Source organism: Ornithodoros turicata, chromosome 4 (assembly GCF_037126465.1).
Source record: "Ornithodoros turicata isolate Travis chromosome 4, ASM3712646v1, whole genome shotgun sequence".
NCBI lineage: Eukaryota > Metazoa > Arthropoda > Arachnida > Ixodida > Argasidae > Ornithodoros > Ornithodoros turicata.
The window spans coordinates 56,087,084-56,102,764 of NC_088204.1; the positions used below are offsets into that span (position 1 = coordinate 56,087,084).

At 44.3% G+C, this 15,681-nt stretch overlaps 1 long non-coding RNA gene across 1 annotated transcript; it reads right to left on the reverse strand.

Annotated features, from left to right (window-relative positions):
• Positions 1-1,458: 1,458 nt before the first annotated feature.
• On the reverse strand, positions 1,459-2,516 carry LOC135393214 (uncharacterized). Its single transcript, XR_010422532.1, has 2 exons — positions 2,037-2,516; positions 1,459-1,675 (listed from the first exon to the last, which is right to left on the reverse strand). It is a non-coding gene; the product is annotated as an uncharacterized LOC135393214 (long non-coding RNA).
• Between the last annotated feature and the right edge of the window lie 13,165 nt (positions 2,517-15,681).

A 15,681-nucleotide genomic window follows, 5' to 3' on the forward strand; every position in this document is an offset into this window, starting at 1 on the left:
TTTCAGTCAGATCACAAGGAAATATTGTGAACAGTACTTCAATTGGATAAACTATGCTCCAGAAAATATTACAGTATAGCTCCCCTCTGCACTTTTGGCAAGCAGGTCTACTCGGCTGCGAAAAAGTATCGCATTGCAACTACAAAAATGTTCTTTTCAATTGAGATCTCTAGCAAAGACAAAAACCGTGCTACAGTGGATGTAGTACTCAAGAACAACAACTTTATTACAACGTTATTAATAACAACTTTATTATTAAAAATGTATTATTACTGTAGTACTCAAGTAAGTATTACGTACAACTGCGGATATTAAACCCCACGAGAGAAAACAGAGTTACCGGAGGCAAATAATCCATTCACAAGCTTATACACTGGGTGAACCTTCGAGCGGGCAACATTCTAGTCGTTTTAGGATGCATGAGAACAGGACAAGACAGTTTCAAGGCTGCAAATGGATGATTTGGGTGTTATAAGCACTTTAGTATACAGAGTAAAGCACATACGAATGACAATCTAGCCCCAGATTGAGGGCGCTGAAGCTCCTTTTTTTTTCGCTTTATGACCCTTGTAATTGAAGGTCTGTGCCACATCATCTGACAATAGTTGACATTGGATCAGTCTAGTGGTGTCCCTTTCGTCACTGCCCCCGTATCTCAGAAGAGCGTGCTCCCGCAATTTTAAGAAAAGCCATGAGCTACTCAACTGATGAAAACAGAACTTTACGCACAACCTTGTCCGGTCGAAGAGCCAAACCCCTGCTCCACACTCTTAACTCCGTACCCTTTAGTAAAGGGTAAAAAATCGCAATATTTTACCCTCTATTTCAGAAGCTACCAGGTACCCTCTGAGTGACCCCTTTTATAAAAGTTACAAGGAAACCCACTAATTAGAGGTTACGGCCTTCAATCCAGCACCTGCCCGTAAAGGTTACGCCAACGTGCGGCTTTTTATACAGGATGTTCATTTTTATTCGCAACAGAGTAGCGCTCATTTGGCAGGCGGGTTATGTGAATCTTTGCTAATTAGTCGATCCGTAGTTACAAACACATGCGTCAGGAAATGTCGGAAATGTTTGTAACTACGGATGGGTTAATTTGCGAAAATTAACATAACCCACCTGTCAAATGAGCGCTGGTGTGATGCGAATAAAAACAAACACCCTGTGCGTGGGATATGGACAGACATTTACAGAACACACCAATGTACCAAAATGAACCAGCAGAAAAGGAGATCTTGAACATATGTATATTACAAAAACAGAAGTCTGTCGAGAGGTGACACATTGTGCACAAGTGCGATTCTGGTGTGAGGAGAAACCATGGTCGCTTTATCATGTATGTGGAAAAAAGAACTATCTTCTAAGTGAGAAGCAATGCATAAAAGTGCGAGGAAGCTAGCGAGTCAAAACAACTGACCTATGTTTGCTAAGCTGAACACACCCAACGAAATGGAGAACTGCAGCAGAAAAAAATTTATTCCACATTCGTGTTGCAGAGGCGAGCGCAAATGGCAATACAGTATTACATAAAACGCACACAACCTTGAGGAATATGAGTGTACAGTAACGCAGGAGAGACTACATTACTGCGTTATCAGTGTTGGAGGCGCTCTGGGACGAGTTTGTGAGGTACTGCATTGCGCTGGTGACGGTATGTGAACCTGCATGTGGGATCCTGGGAACAAAAGTTTGGGCAATGAGAGTAACATTTACGGAACCATTCAAATCCGTACAAAGCACAAGGTACAAAGCAGCATAAATGCGGGAAGGCGTTCACTCCGCGATTGAGTCTTAGAATATCGTAAGAATACAACAAGTAGGAAGCTGCGAATTATATATCTCGATGCATATATCCGCAGCTCGCAAAATGCACGCCGATGTATTGACTTGGCGACCAAGTAAGAGCAGAAAAGTAGCAAGCGTAAGTGGCGTTCATATGCAGGACCGCAAAACGCTTGCCATAATCACAACAAACCTGCGCTAAGAGCTCTTGCTATCAAAATAACGCACATACCTAGCACAAAATGTACACTTACCCAGTGTATGAAGTGTGTGAATTAGGGCTGCGGTGGTGACGTTCGTTTTCGGTTATATATTCTTTGCAATCTTCGCACTCACTACACTTTCCACTGAGAACACCGAAAATATACTTGTTTGCTAGCGACATCTAGCTTTTCCGTTGTTCCTGACGACACTATGATAAACGCGAGGAAAACCACTGATTAAAACAGATTACACTTGTTAACGGACGGACGACGAGCGTTAAGCGTTTCAAGGAAACCGCTCTCAGTGTGGATAGACCTAGACCAGGCTCGGCTACGCAGCGAAATCGGAAATCTTGGTGGTTGCGGCATTGACAATTGTTTTCCACCCTTTAGAAAGAAACATACTATCAGTATTTCAGAATGCGAACTTATAATCTGCGTTCATACAGCATTGATAACATGTAGTTGACGTATAGGTGACGCTGAAACAGATAAAAAATAACAGCGTAGATTCGCAACTGACGTCTCGAATGGGAGGCTGAAACGCGGCATTATGCTGAAAAACAAAAGGAAAACAAACGATAAGAAACTAACAAAGAGATTATCGTTGGAGATTTCGCTTAGAAGTTACAGTGTCGGAGTAGAGGGTACATTTATAAGTTACAACAAGCTGTTTTTGTTTTTTCCGAGATGTAACTTCTATTCGTGTTGTAAAGACATGACCTTGGTCGCTTTTAACCTCTAAGTATACGTTACAGTGGTGTAACCTATAAGAAATCTCGAAATCTACGTCTATACAGAAGTTACATGCTTCTAAAAGTTACAATAAAAGGTACGGGTTTAAGAGTGCAGTCCTCAAGCAGGCTACTCTGGAGTGGATGAACGCTGCATACGGAAACCAAAACTCCGTATATACGGACGGTTCCTCTACTACTGGCGGCTCATCTGCGGCATTTGTAATTCCAGAGGAATCAATTTCACGTGGGTTCCGCCTATCGCACCGCACCTCGGCCACCTCTGCGGAGTTGTATGCCATCTTGTTATTCCTAAAGTCTATTTTGGATCACCACCCCCGCCTCTGGGTGGTTTGCACAGATTCGCGGGCAGCGCTGCAGTGCATAGAAAACATGGGCATCCGTGGCTCCTTGGCTCCAGTGGTAGTGAACATCTTGACGACGCTCAAGGTTTTAGAAGACAGGGCCCACCGGCTGACCCTCCAATGGGTTTCTAGCCACATTGGCATAAGAGGCAATGAAGTAGCGGATCAGGCAGCTGCTGCGGCTCACCATCGCCGCTCAGCAGTCCCCATCATACTTTCGAATGGGGATAGACGCTCCCTCTTGTCCGCATTGACTTCGCCTTGGGCCTATCAGGAATGGTGTCATGACATCACCCGGTGGTCGCTTCTGTATGCTGTTGACCCAACACTATTCTTTGAAATGCCAGGCGGTTTCCCTCGCCTTTTTACCTCTCTCGTACGTCGTTTACGACTTAGCGTCGCATTCACCCCTGCACTCCGGTATAGGCTGGGCCACAGCAACACGGCGCTGTGTACAACTTGTGGTGTCCCGGTAGCAATCCGACACATTTTAGAAGACTGCAGCCAGTACGTATGCGAGCGACGGGCCTTTAAATGTCAACTTGAAATGCTCGATCAGAGGCCATTCAACGTCTGCAAAGTTCTCGGCCCATGGAGTAACCCTGGACATCAGTGCCGTGCACTTGGCGCTTTTCTTTCCTTTCTGAGGGCCACCGGCCTCCTTCACGAACTGTAGGGATTTCCTTCCCTCGTCATCCTCTCATATGAACCTCTTTGGAATGGGGTAGGGTCCTGCACTCAACGCAGGGAAACATCCCACATCATCATCATCCATTCATCTATGTTGTTGTTGTTGTTGTCCAAATACATGTAGACAATGCGCATGGAGTATGCGTGCGATTGGGCAGAACGTAGCAATTATAGCCTTTGTAATGGTAAAGAGAGACATCGAATCGCAGAAGCTCTTGACGATATTAGAATGGCTCCCTCAAGATTTTCTGCAGGTCCTTCCGTTGGTGCCATTGGCCAATATGAGGTCAAGTCGCGCGGTGTAGTGCTCCTGAATAAGCTTCATGGTATGCACCATTCTGAGCAATTGAGCTGTAAAGGCTCAAGTAAATGATATAAATTGTTTTGCGCCCTTTCGCTGGAAGCAAAAAAAGCAAAGTGGAGGTATTTACTTCCGATGTGGGGAGATCTCCTGAGACGGACCTCGAGAAGCACCTATTAACACCCTAAGACCTAAAAGAAGAAACAACGCACAAAAGATGCAATCTGTCACAAAATCAAGGAAAACGTTGAAAGGTACATACCTGTGACCGATGTGTCAAGCATCTGCTCCACTGACGTGCGCAAGACGTTGGCATCTAAACAGGAGATGACATTTTTTACTTCAAAGCATGAGTACAGAGTGTTAGAAATGTGTTTACAGATTTGGAAATATGTGAAACATGAATGGAATGAAAAAGAAGAAAAATTGAGATGTAGGCACTCGTTAAGAGCACCAGCTACTCACGCACAATATCTAGGAGAAAGAAGCGAAAGAATTAATGGCAGACGGAATCGTATGCTTGGTATAGTACGCGTTCCTTTTCTTTTTTATGATGCTGACTACGGAATTATGATATAATAATAATAATAATAATAATAATAATAATATTAATAATAATAATAATAATAATAATTGGGTGTTTACGTCGCGAGACAACTGAGATCATGAGCGACGCCACACCGGTCAGTCGGTGAATTGCTTTTGCCCACCTGAGGGATCTTTAACGTGCGATGAAAGCTCATCACATGGCACCCCGTATTTAACGTCCCTCGCGGAAGACGGCGTGTCTAAGCAACTTGTACCCTGCCACCAAATTGCTGGCGTCCTCGGCCGGGTTCGAACCCGCGATCTCGGGATCAGAAGGCGAACTGAGCTACCGACTGAGCCACCGAGGCCGGTGGAATTATGATATGCAATGTATTTCTACCCTACTGGAAAATGTTCCTACCACGTGGAGGATATACACTGCAGCAATACGGGGGAGAGGCCGCTCATCTTGTTGATTTCTGGTTGGGATACGCACAGCTGAAACGGTTTGCTTTGCAGTTAGTTCACCATACAACAGTCAATGCATCACAGTATCGTTTGGGAGCATCTCTATTGGCATACCATGCTGTGAAGTTTGTGCGTCTGGTTGCCTTATTGACTGGGACTGAGACAGCTGGGCTGACGGCCTCACTGGCTGAAGGAGACGCTCATCCACTTCCCTCGTCTACCACTGCATCGTTGTATACTTGGCGGACCGTGTGGGACTCTGTGTAACAATGTCGAAAGCGATATGGAGCGCATAAAGTGACAAGCTCATCCAACTCTTCTGAAATTTGGTTGGATTGGCTTGCCGACCATGCTGAAAGCATGTTCAAAAGCGTTTTGTATGGCTCGAAATACATAATTCTGCGTACCACGATGGGAAATTTAGGGTCAGGATGCCCAGCCTCGTACAATGCATGATGAATGCCTTAATTTTACCAGCGTTAAAGTACAACACGTTCAATGTAAGGCCACGAAGCAGTGGAATGAATCATACGGCGAGAATAAGGTTGCCACATCGGTGGTGGCGTACGGCACATCCTGGGTTGGTCTGCGCTTGATGCTGCAGCAGAGACAGCGTGACAGCATTTCTCCTTTTTTCAACAAAGAGTGATCGTGTTCTGTAGCAGTGTGTCACTTAACATACAAGGGTCTTACAGGTCTTTAAGAGCGGGAAAAACAGTCATGCTGCAGAAGTTTGCGCAACAGAATTTTCTACAAAGAACAGTGTACTGACTCAACGCTTCCCAAATTGTGGTAATAAAAATTAATTTACCTTGAACGTTGCTCAAGTCCATGTATGTCAGTGGAGAGCATCCTTCAGCATTGCACTCTGACTAAACATCTGTACAAGCGTTCATGCACCTTAGTCGTCGGCACTTTGCGATCGGTAACGCCTGTTCCGTACAAGCGTTGCTCAAACGAGCCGTATCTGAACCTCGCTGGTGTAACACATGTATTTCTCCTGTAGCTTCGTCGGAAGCGTCTTGATAAATGTCCCTGACATGCGAACCACTAGTTTGAGAACTGCGGGATAGAAACGCGCCGTCTTCCAAGAGCATTGGACCGCTGTTAGTCGAATGATCATGCCCTGACTGAGGGTACCGGCTACCCTCGTTGCCGTCACATTGTTAGTTTCACCGCTGTACCTTACGGAAAGCATCACTCGCAGGCTCTCACACACGGGGACACTGACAATTCGTCGAAATGCGCGTGATGGCATCCACATTTTTTTGGCACCTCAGCGCATAGGCGCCGACTGTGTGTGTGTGTGGGGGGGGGCCTTGCCCCCCCCGGAACATGAACTGGGGGGGGGGGGCACCGCCTCCCCCGGGAAGTCCCGCTAAGAGACTGACACTAACCTTTGGGGCTCGGCGCGCCCGGGTCAAAAGAGCGAAGAGGCACCAACTGCAAAAATGCATCTTGCAATTTGTAAAATATGTATCCGCCCACCATACTCATTATCACAGTAGAAGGTGAGGCGCAGAAACAGAGGATGACACAACACAAAGCCTGAATTTCGGCCAAAGCAATCAGATCAATGAAACGAAGCAGACGAAACGGTACCAGCAGCTGGCAGTGAGGTGTACCGGCAGGATCTTCGGAACGCATATCCGTTGGGAGCGGGTTCAACTCCCGCTATTCCATCTCATTGACCATATTCATTATATTGCGCGCATTTCGTGTCAAACAGCGAGGATTCAATGCATGTTGTTCCTTTTGCACTCAGTTTTCAAAGGCGTAATGCCTTCAGTTGTGCACATGTTCACTGTTTACGTTCTCTCTGGTTTTTTTTTTTTCTTTTCTGTTATTCCTTCCTCTTATTTCTATACCAGTTCTGCATACATCATAGGATCCCGCCAGAGTGTGTGATTCTTGAGCTCTAGTTTTGTGGTTTGTGTTCTTCATTTGTGTTCTTCATCGGAAGTCGCCGTGGGCATCAACCTGTTTCGACAACTGGATTCTTCTGCGAGCACATCATTGGCTATCTGCAAACCATACACCTACAAAAGCGACCCACACACTTCAACGATCTTCACTTGGCAGCAGCAGCTCGTTTGAGGACGCAAAATTGTTAAACGTGCTATCTGTATATTCCAGGTCAGTTAATTTCCTTTCTGTATATTCTATACGTTTGTGCTGCTGCTGCTAAGTGTGAGTCGGTTGACATAAGAGTGACTGCATGATGACGAGAGAATTAATGAAGTTAACCGATGAGATCAAGAAAGAATTACGGTCTGAATGGAAAAATTTCCAGGACTCATTTCAGAAAGACATCCGAAAAGAACTAGCTGAATTTCATTCTACCATGGTTTTCTTCAACAAAACATTTGAAGAGGTTGTCCAGAAAATGGACAAAATCATAACTGAGAACGCTCAACTCAGAGAACAAAATAAAATGCTGAACGAAACCTGTGATACCCTCAAAAAACAAGTAAAAGAAAACACGAAAAAAATCACGGATCTTGAACAATATAGCCGACGCTCTAACCTTGAAATAAAGGGCATTCCTTTGGGGGCAAATGAAAACCCTATCGACATTGTAAGGTTGATCGGCGACAAGATCTCAGAGCCCTTGTCACGGGAAGACATTCTAGCATGCCACCGTGTTCCGAGCGTAAAAAGTGCAGGCGGGAGCAACATTGTCGTTCAGTTTACTCGAAGGGACAAACGCGACGAGTTTCTGTACAAGGCAAGGAGGATACGGCTAACAACCGTAGAACTTGGTCATAGTGTCCGACATCCTGTATTCATAAATGAGCATTTATGTCCAACCTTGAAAAAGCTGTTTGGCCAAACTGTCGCAAAGAAGAAGGAAATCAACTGGAAATATGTTTGGAGCCGGGAAGGCAAAATATTTGCCCGAAAGGAGGACGGATCCCCCGTAATACAAATAAGGGACGAACTGGATCTTGCTAGAGTCTGTTAGCATGTCTCTGTGATACCTGCGTTTTTCTGTGACCATGACACGGCTTGTGCCACCTGCCCGCCTTTCTTATCTTCTGCAGAGCCTTAAAACTCCCCATCTAAACTGCCTCCATCTAAACGCCAGGTCTCTTTTAAACAAGAAAGACGAATTAGATTGCCTCTTTGACTACTTCCTAGACCAGCTAGATGTCATTATGTTCACAGAGACCTGGTGTTCTGGTGAGGATCACTATCTCTTGCAAGGATACACCCTATTCCCTCTTAACAGGAACGGAAGGAAAGGAGGAGGTGTCGCAATTCTTGTCAGAAACTCGTTTCATTGCCAAATTGTAGATGACTTTACCTGTTCTACAAACGATTTTGAAATATTGACAGTACAAAGTGACAAACATTTATTCACAGTTACATAGAGACCGCCGGATGGCCATATTCAACCTATGTTAGATTTTCTTGAGCGACTGTTTTCCTTTGTGACTCACAGTAATTATACTCTCGTCATGGGAGGCGATTTCAACATTGACATGCTCACTAAAACCACTCATCAGTTACGCTTTCAAACACTTTTGGATGCAAATGGTTTCAGTAATGTCATTGAGATTGCTACCCGTGTCACCAGTGTCTCGGCGACATCACTAGACCTGTTCATTACAAATGAACTCGATCCCAAAGCCTTTGTCATCAGCGCGGATATAAGCGATCATATGCCTATTTTTGTAGCAATACCGTCACTTAGCAAACGACCAAAGGTTCAGACACATGTGTCACACCGATACATTCAGCAGTCGTCGCTTGAGGCATTTCGAAATGACCTGTTACTAACATCCTGGGAACACATTTTTAAAGAGAATGATTCGGAGAGAGCGTATGAAAGCTTCCTTGATGAGTTTCGTAAACTATACGATAAGCATTTTCCGGTTAAGGTTTGCAGGGTTTCCACAAAAATTCGTAAACCTTGGGTAACAAAGGAACTGAGATAAATGTTAAATATTAGAAATAAGCTTCATAGAAAGTTCATAAAAAATAGGTCACCCGAAGATCTAATTATTTTTAAAAAATACCGAAACAATGTAAACTCGAAGTTACGTCGCGCAAAAAAGCTGTACTACAATTCAGTTTTCGAGAATGTTTCTGCTAAGCCAAATATTGCATGGAAGCGCCTTAAATCAATTTACAGTCGGGAAAACAGCCCTGTCGAGGAGTTGGCCGTAGGTGGAACGGTTCTAACTGGTACACGGTTAGCTGGAGAGTTTAACACTTTTTTTGCATCCCTGTCAAACTTACACAATTCCACAGGTACAAGTTCACATTATCCTGGCATACACTCCGTTCCACGCCAAGACCACGGTTTCTTTCTGTTTCCAACAGATTCACAGGAGGTCATTTCAATTTTTAAAAACCTCAAGAATACTAGTAGTTGTGATAAAGACGGGTTTCAGATCCGCCCAATTAAATTTGTTCTCGATATAATTGCTCCTGTATTAGCTTTTATTTTTAACGAAATAATTTATTCCGGTGTGTTTCCGAAGGACATGCAAATTGCAAAAGTGGTCGTTTTACATAAAGGTGGGGACCCTAATGTTCTCAGTAAGTATAGGCCCATATCAATCCTACCAGTGTTTTCAAAGGGTTTAGAGAAATTAATCCATAGCCGTCTTTTATCATTTTTAACAAAGAACTCCATACTTTCCGATTCTCAGTTTGGATTTAGAAAGCAACGCTCCGCAGAACTAGCTCTTCTATCCCAGAAAGAATATATCCTTTCCGGGTTCGAAGAAAAACTCATTACTCTAGGTCTATTCATCGATTTCACCAAGGCTTTCGACTTACTGAATCACGGTGTTCTCTTCTTAAAGCTTGAGCACTACGGTATCCGCGGTGTTCCATTAAATTTAATACGCACTTATCTTCAGCATCGCAAACAGTTTGTTGATATTCAGGGGCAGTGTTCGGGAATACACCACATCACAACCGGTGTACCACAAGGGAGCATTCTTGGGCCACTGCTTTTCATTATCTATGTGAATGACATGTTTGCCTTATCAAACCACATTAAGATAGTAGCTTATGCTGATGACACCGCCCTATTCCTGCAAGGAAAGTGTCCCACAGATTTAACAACAAAGATGAACAACTTCTTATCAACCTTCTACACCTGGTCTACTAAAAATTATTTGATAATTAACCCCCTTAAAACCAAGGCTGTTGTTTTCCACCCACCGCATAAGGCTATTTCCTGTTCCGAATCTATTGTTGTCGGTACAAGCACGATGTCTTTTGTCAAGGAGGTGAAGTCACTGGGCGTCTGGTTCACTGATACGATGTCGTGGGATAAGCACGTCGGTTACATCACTAACAAAATATCGCGCGTGATCGGCATTCTAGGTCGACACAGAAACGTCCTTCCAACTAAGGCAAAAGTTATGACCTATAACGCACTCGTTTACCCTCACCTCACATACTGTCACCTAGTTTGGGGAACCACAACGCAAACAAATCTTGAAAGGTTAGTTTTGTGTCAGAAGAAGGTACTTCGTCACATAGCAAACGTTCCCTTTTTACATCCAACAGGATCCCTCTTCGCGAAATTTAGCATAATCAGAATTATGGATCTCTATAAGTACCGTATGTCCATTACATATGCAAGTTCAGTAAAGCAAAATAATCACATCTTTCTAGCCCTAGCCAATTTAACCATGAGATTGACCTCTTATTCACTACGCTACAATGAGCCCTACTTCACACCGTGTGCACGAACTAACTATGGCTCACAGTTGGTTTCATATAATCTTCCACGACATATTAATTCCCATATCCAAAACAACATTAACATCAGCTGTCTTTCAATTCGCTCAATAAAGGCCATGTATGTTCACTAGGATAGTCATATTATTTCGTGTGTTCTCATAGCTTTTTTGTTTTATGCATCTTAATGCATTGTGTTCATTACCATTGTCTAACTCCGTGATTCATCTGGTTTGCCATTTGTTATTTTCGCTTTGCATTGTCTGCTTTATGTCTGCTTTATCTGTCGAGTATACAAAGGGGGGTCAGACCTCGTCAAGCTGCAGTTTTTGCAGCTTTTTGTCTGTATCCCCCCACCAAGTGTCATTGGTGAAAATAAATTATTATTATTATTATTTTTCTTTCCTTCTTTTTGTTTTCTTTCGCTTTCTTTTTTCTTTGCCTCTCTTGTCTCCCCCCCCCCCTCGGGAAAATGAAAACTCTCCGCCTCTGCCTCAGCGTACAGTCTGGTCGCGGAGTGGCGTCTTTTCTCCCAGCTACACTCACAAGCAGTCAAACAAATGAACATATGCCGCTAGCAGCCATCTTAGCTCCACACAGAGGTAAATGAAATGATGGACTTCCGAAGCTCGCTCACAAACATGTAACATCACACCACAACTATGGTGAGCTCACCATACCACAACACCTCCAGCCTGCAACCCGGACGAGGTTGCTAACGGTTTGAACTTTTGAATCTGGCTCCCAGAAGCAGCACAAGTCGCGTTCTTCATTAAAACTAAATATTTACATAAATTTATAGATAAATGGATAAATTTTACATCGTGTTCGGTAACGATCATATTAAGGATCACGTAGTAACGTTACGAAATGCAGCCGCAGTTGGAGGCGCGGAGGGTTCGCGGCGTCTGCATTCCTCGCAGGCAGCTCTCGCAGGGATGAATATGAGACGATTTCCTATTGCTCGCTCCCGGATATCCGGGGGACGACGCATGGATCAACTCATTCCGATGAGGCCGTGAGCTGAAAACGGGATGATCTGGGAATCATGTGTGTTTGCTGGGAAGTTTCGGGAGCACGACTGGACACATTCGTTACTCACAGCGAGTGCGACGGGGGCTCCGACAGGGGGAAACATGGCTGGATGATCGAGGAACAACATTGGCCAGATTCGAAACTGTCGGTCACGTGATTGCAACACCCGGCGCCTGACAGTCTGGGAAGAGAAATCCGTTGCCGCACCCCGGTGATGTCACTGATTATCGTGAAGTGATCAGATCAGCATCGGGGAGCGATATCCTATATTTTGGTCACATGACCAAGATCAGTCCAGACCGGGAAATGATCAGAGCAGCATCGGGGAGCTATCCAATATTATTGTTGACATGACCAAAAGCAGACCAGACCGGGAAATGATCAGGGCACCGTTGGGGGAAGACCTTATCTTTTCTTGCGCTCTACCTCCTCTGTTCCCACACCGCTAGGAACCAGTCGGGCACTATCGCCCGTTCAGGAGCAGAAGCCCCCATTGCGTTCCCATTCTTTTCCCCGAGGGTTTGTGCTGCCTACTTCTCTGCGACAGCCGAGTCTCGTGATTTCAAGATACACTACAAGCAGAGCTGCTAATGCATGAAGGCCATCACAAATGTAGCCTCAGCTAAGCAACTAGCATAGTCAAACAATTCATTGGTTTTTTCTTTGGCTCTCTTTGGCTGAACGTATATGTTTGTAACTCAAACGTCGCCATGCCAGTACTGGACAGCTGTTTCGGCCTTGTTGGGCCTCATCAACAGTACGCAGGCAGGCAGGCAAGGCCAGGCCGAAACAGCTGTCCAGTACTGACATGGCGACGTTTGAGTTACAAACATATGCTATACGTGCAGCCAAAGAGCTCTGGCTATTTTTTCCTTTTATACTTCACTGGCTTTGCACTGGGCTTGCAGTGAGTGAGTTATCTCACCCTGACGGGAGGAATCACGTGTTACGTGACCTTCTGGTGCCATCCACTCAAACGTTGCCTGCCTGCGTACTGTTGATGAGGCCCAACAAAGCCGAATTCAGCTGTCCAGTACTGGCATGGCGACGTCTGAATTACAAACATGTGCATACGTGCAGCCAAAGAGCTCTGGCTATTTTTTTCCTTTTATACTTCACTGGCTTTGCACTGGGCTTGCAGTGAGTGAGTTATCTCACCCTGACGGGAGGAATCACGTGTTACGTGACCTTCTGGCGCCATCCACTCAAACGTTGCCTGCCTGCGTACTGTTGATGAGGCCCAACAAGGCCGGAACAGCTGACCAGTACTGGCATGGCGACGTTTGACTTGCAAATATATGCTATACGTGCGCCCAAAGAGGTCCTGCTAATTTATTTCCCTTATATATATATATATATATATATATATATATATATATATGTATATATATATAAGGGACCGCTATATATATATAAGGGCACCGCTATGGGCACTAAAATGGCACCAAACTATGCAAATCTATTCGTGGGTTCACTAGAAGAAGCATTCTTGAGCACGCGTGAGGACAAACCCACTTTATACAAGCGCTATCTTGATGACATATTTATGATCTGGTCACATTCGGAAGACAGCCTATTGGAATTTATACGCGATTTCAATGAGTTCCATACTTCTATTAACTTCACTCACACCTACTCTGCCGTCACTGTTAGCTTTCTTGATGTTCAAATTAAGCTAACCAATGGAGTTTTAACGTCTGATCTGTTCCGTAAACCCACAGACTCTCAGCAGTACTTGTCATTCCATAGTTGTCATCCTCGCCACACGAAACTGGCCATTCCCTATAGTCAAGCCCTTCGGTATAGGAGAATCTGCTCGAATGACGACGATCTGGACAGAAATTTAGAACAGCTGCAACAAACCTTTGTGGGTCGTCAGTATCCACCCGATCTAGTTCAAGATGCTCTCAACAGAGCTCGCAAGGCAAACCGTCTAAGCTTACTGGAGAAAAGACAAAACAAATCAGAAAGTAATGCCGTGAACTTAACTGTAACATTCGCCGGAAATATCCCAAACATTAACAACATACTTAGCCGCCACCACAGTATCCTTCTCCAGTCAGAACGCACGAAAAACATATTTCCTAATCCACCACGTGTCGCTTACAGACGTACACGTAACTTACAAGATAGCTTGGTCCGCTCTAAAGTAGGCGAACCCACTAGCCATCCGGCGGGCTGTCATCCATGTAATGGCAGGAGATGCCAGATTTGCAAGTTAATGCAGACCGCACAAACGGTCAGAAGTACGAATTCCAACTTTACCGTCAAGATCAACGCAGACGTAGACTGTAACTCATGCAACGTTATCTATCTAATCCAATGCAGCACATGCCGGGCCCAATACGTGGGTCAGACAAAAACTTCTTTCCGAATTAGATTCAACAATCACCCGATCGGATGTTACCAAGAAACCTAATCTTCCAGTCTCACGCCATTTCAAACAACCAGAACATTCAATCAACGAAGCCTCAGTTTTTATTCTCCAGTCGAACTTTACCTCCGACCGCTCCCGGGAACAACGGGAATCTTACCTAATTTACAAATTCCGATCGGCCATTAACGAGGACCCTGGCATGCTGTCAACAATAAGAAGTCTAACAACCTAGATAAGACCCTGTTGCCTTTTCTCGTTTCAGCCAGATCAAAATCCCCACTGACCCACAAGGACGATGACCCCACGCCTGGACCTGACACGAAAACGCTCTGGAATTTCCCCAATTGACAACCGCCAGGTGGCGGGAATTTCCCCCAACCGACCACGTCATTCTCTCTCAAGCCCCTTATCAGCCTCGTGGCCACATTTAGCTCTTTTGTCCCGAAGAAGGCGGAGCTTCCGCCGTAACGTAGACATCCTCCCTAACTTTTATGATTTTTAAGTTTTAATAAACCCCTTTTTTGTTACTTCCCCTACTTTCGTCTTCTGTCTCCCATTTATTTCAACTATATATATATATATATATATATATATATATATATTAAATAGATGCACTCGGCCGTCTTATTTCTCATTTTGGATCACTATGTTGTCTTCTAAGGCGTCCGCAGTGTCGTCATTATGTTCCTGGGATACTTTCTCCCTTACGCATACAGGGCAGAAGGAAGATACGCAATACGGTCAATACGCTCAATAAAACCGGTGCAGAGAATGCAATTGCTTTTATGGTCCTCATTTAATGGCGTGCGCAGCTTTTATTGTTCATTAACATCAACGTTAATTAAAAAAAACAACGTCTCCCAATTTAAAAATCTCAGGACGGCAAATGATAGCTCTTGGTGGGCTATGATCCGTTTCATCGGCTGTCCACGACGATCCTGTAATTTTGGGCGCATGGAACCCTGCGGGACGCTCCCTTACGAAAATGAACATTGAGTGACTTTATTGTGGGTGTACATATACTACTTTGACATTCTATTGCATTTCTCAGTTTACTGACTTCTGTAAACAGAATCTCTGTGTCCTTCATACATATTTTCTATGTGTGTATACTATTGTATATACATGGGTTATACAAATTCTATTGACCACATATTCCAAATTGGCCACCGTGTATGTACTGAGAAGTGTCAATAGACATTATGCAATATAGACTCCATACACAGATGCTACAAAGCAGGTTAGGCAGCTGCCATTCGCTGCAACCTGGCATGGGTTAGCTTATGTGTGATGCAAGATACGAAACCTACAGGTATAGTTGCTCTTACTTTGGTTTAGTACACTTTCCAATAAATCATAAAGAGTAGTTTCAGCGTTTTGATCACTTCTAAAAGTTAGTGGAATTGAGGAAGATCGTCACATCAGTCTGCCTGATTAAGAATTAACTAAAAGGAATGACAAGAAGAAATTTTGCTTCATCGTTATCTCACTC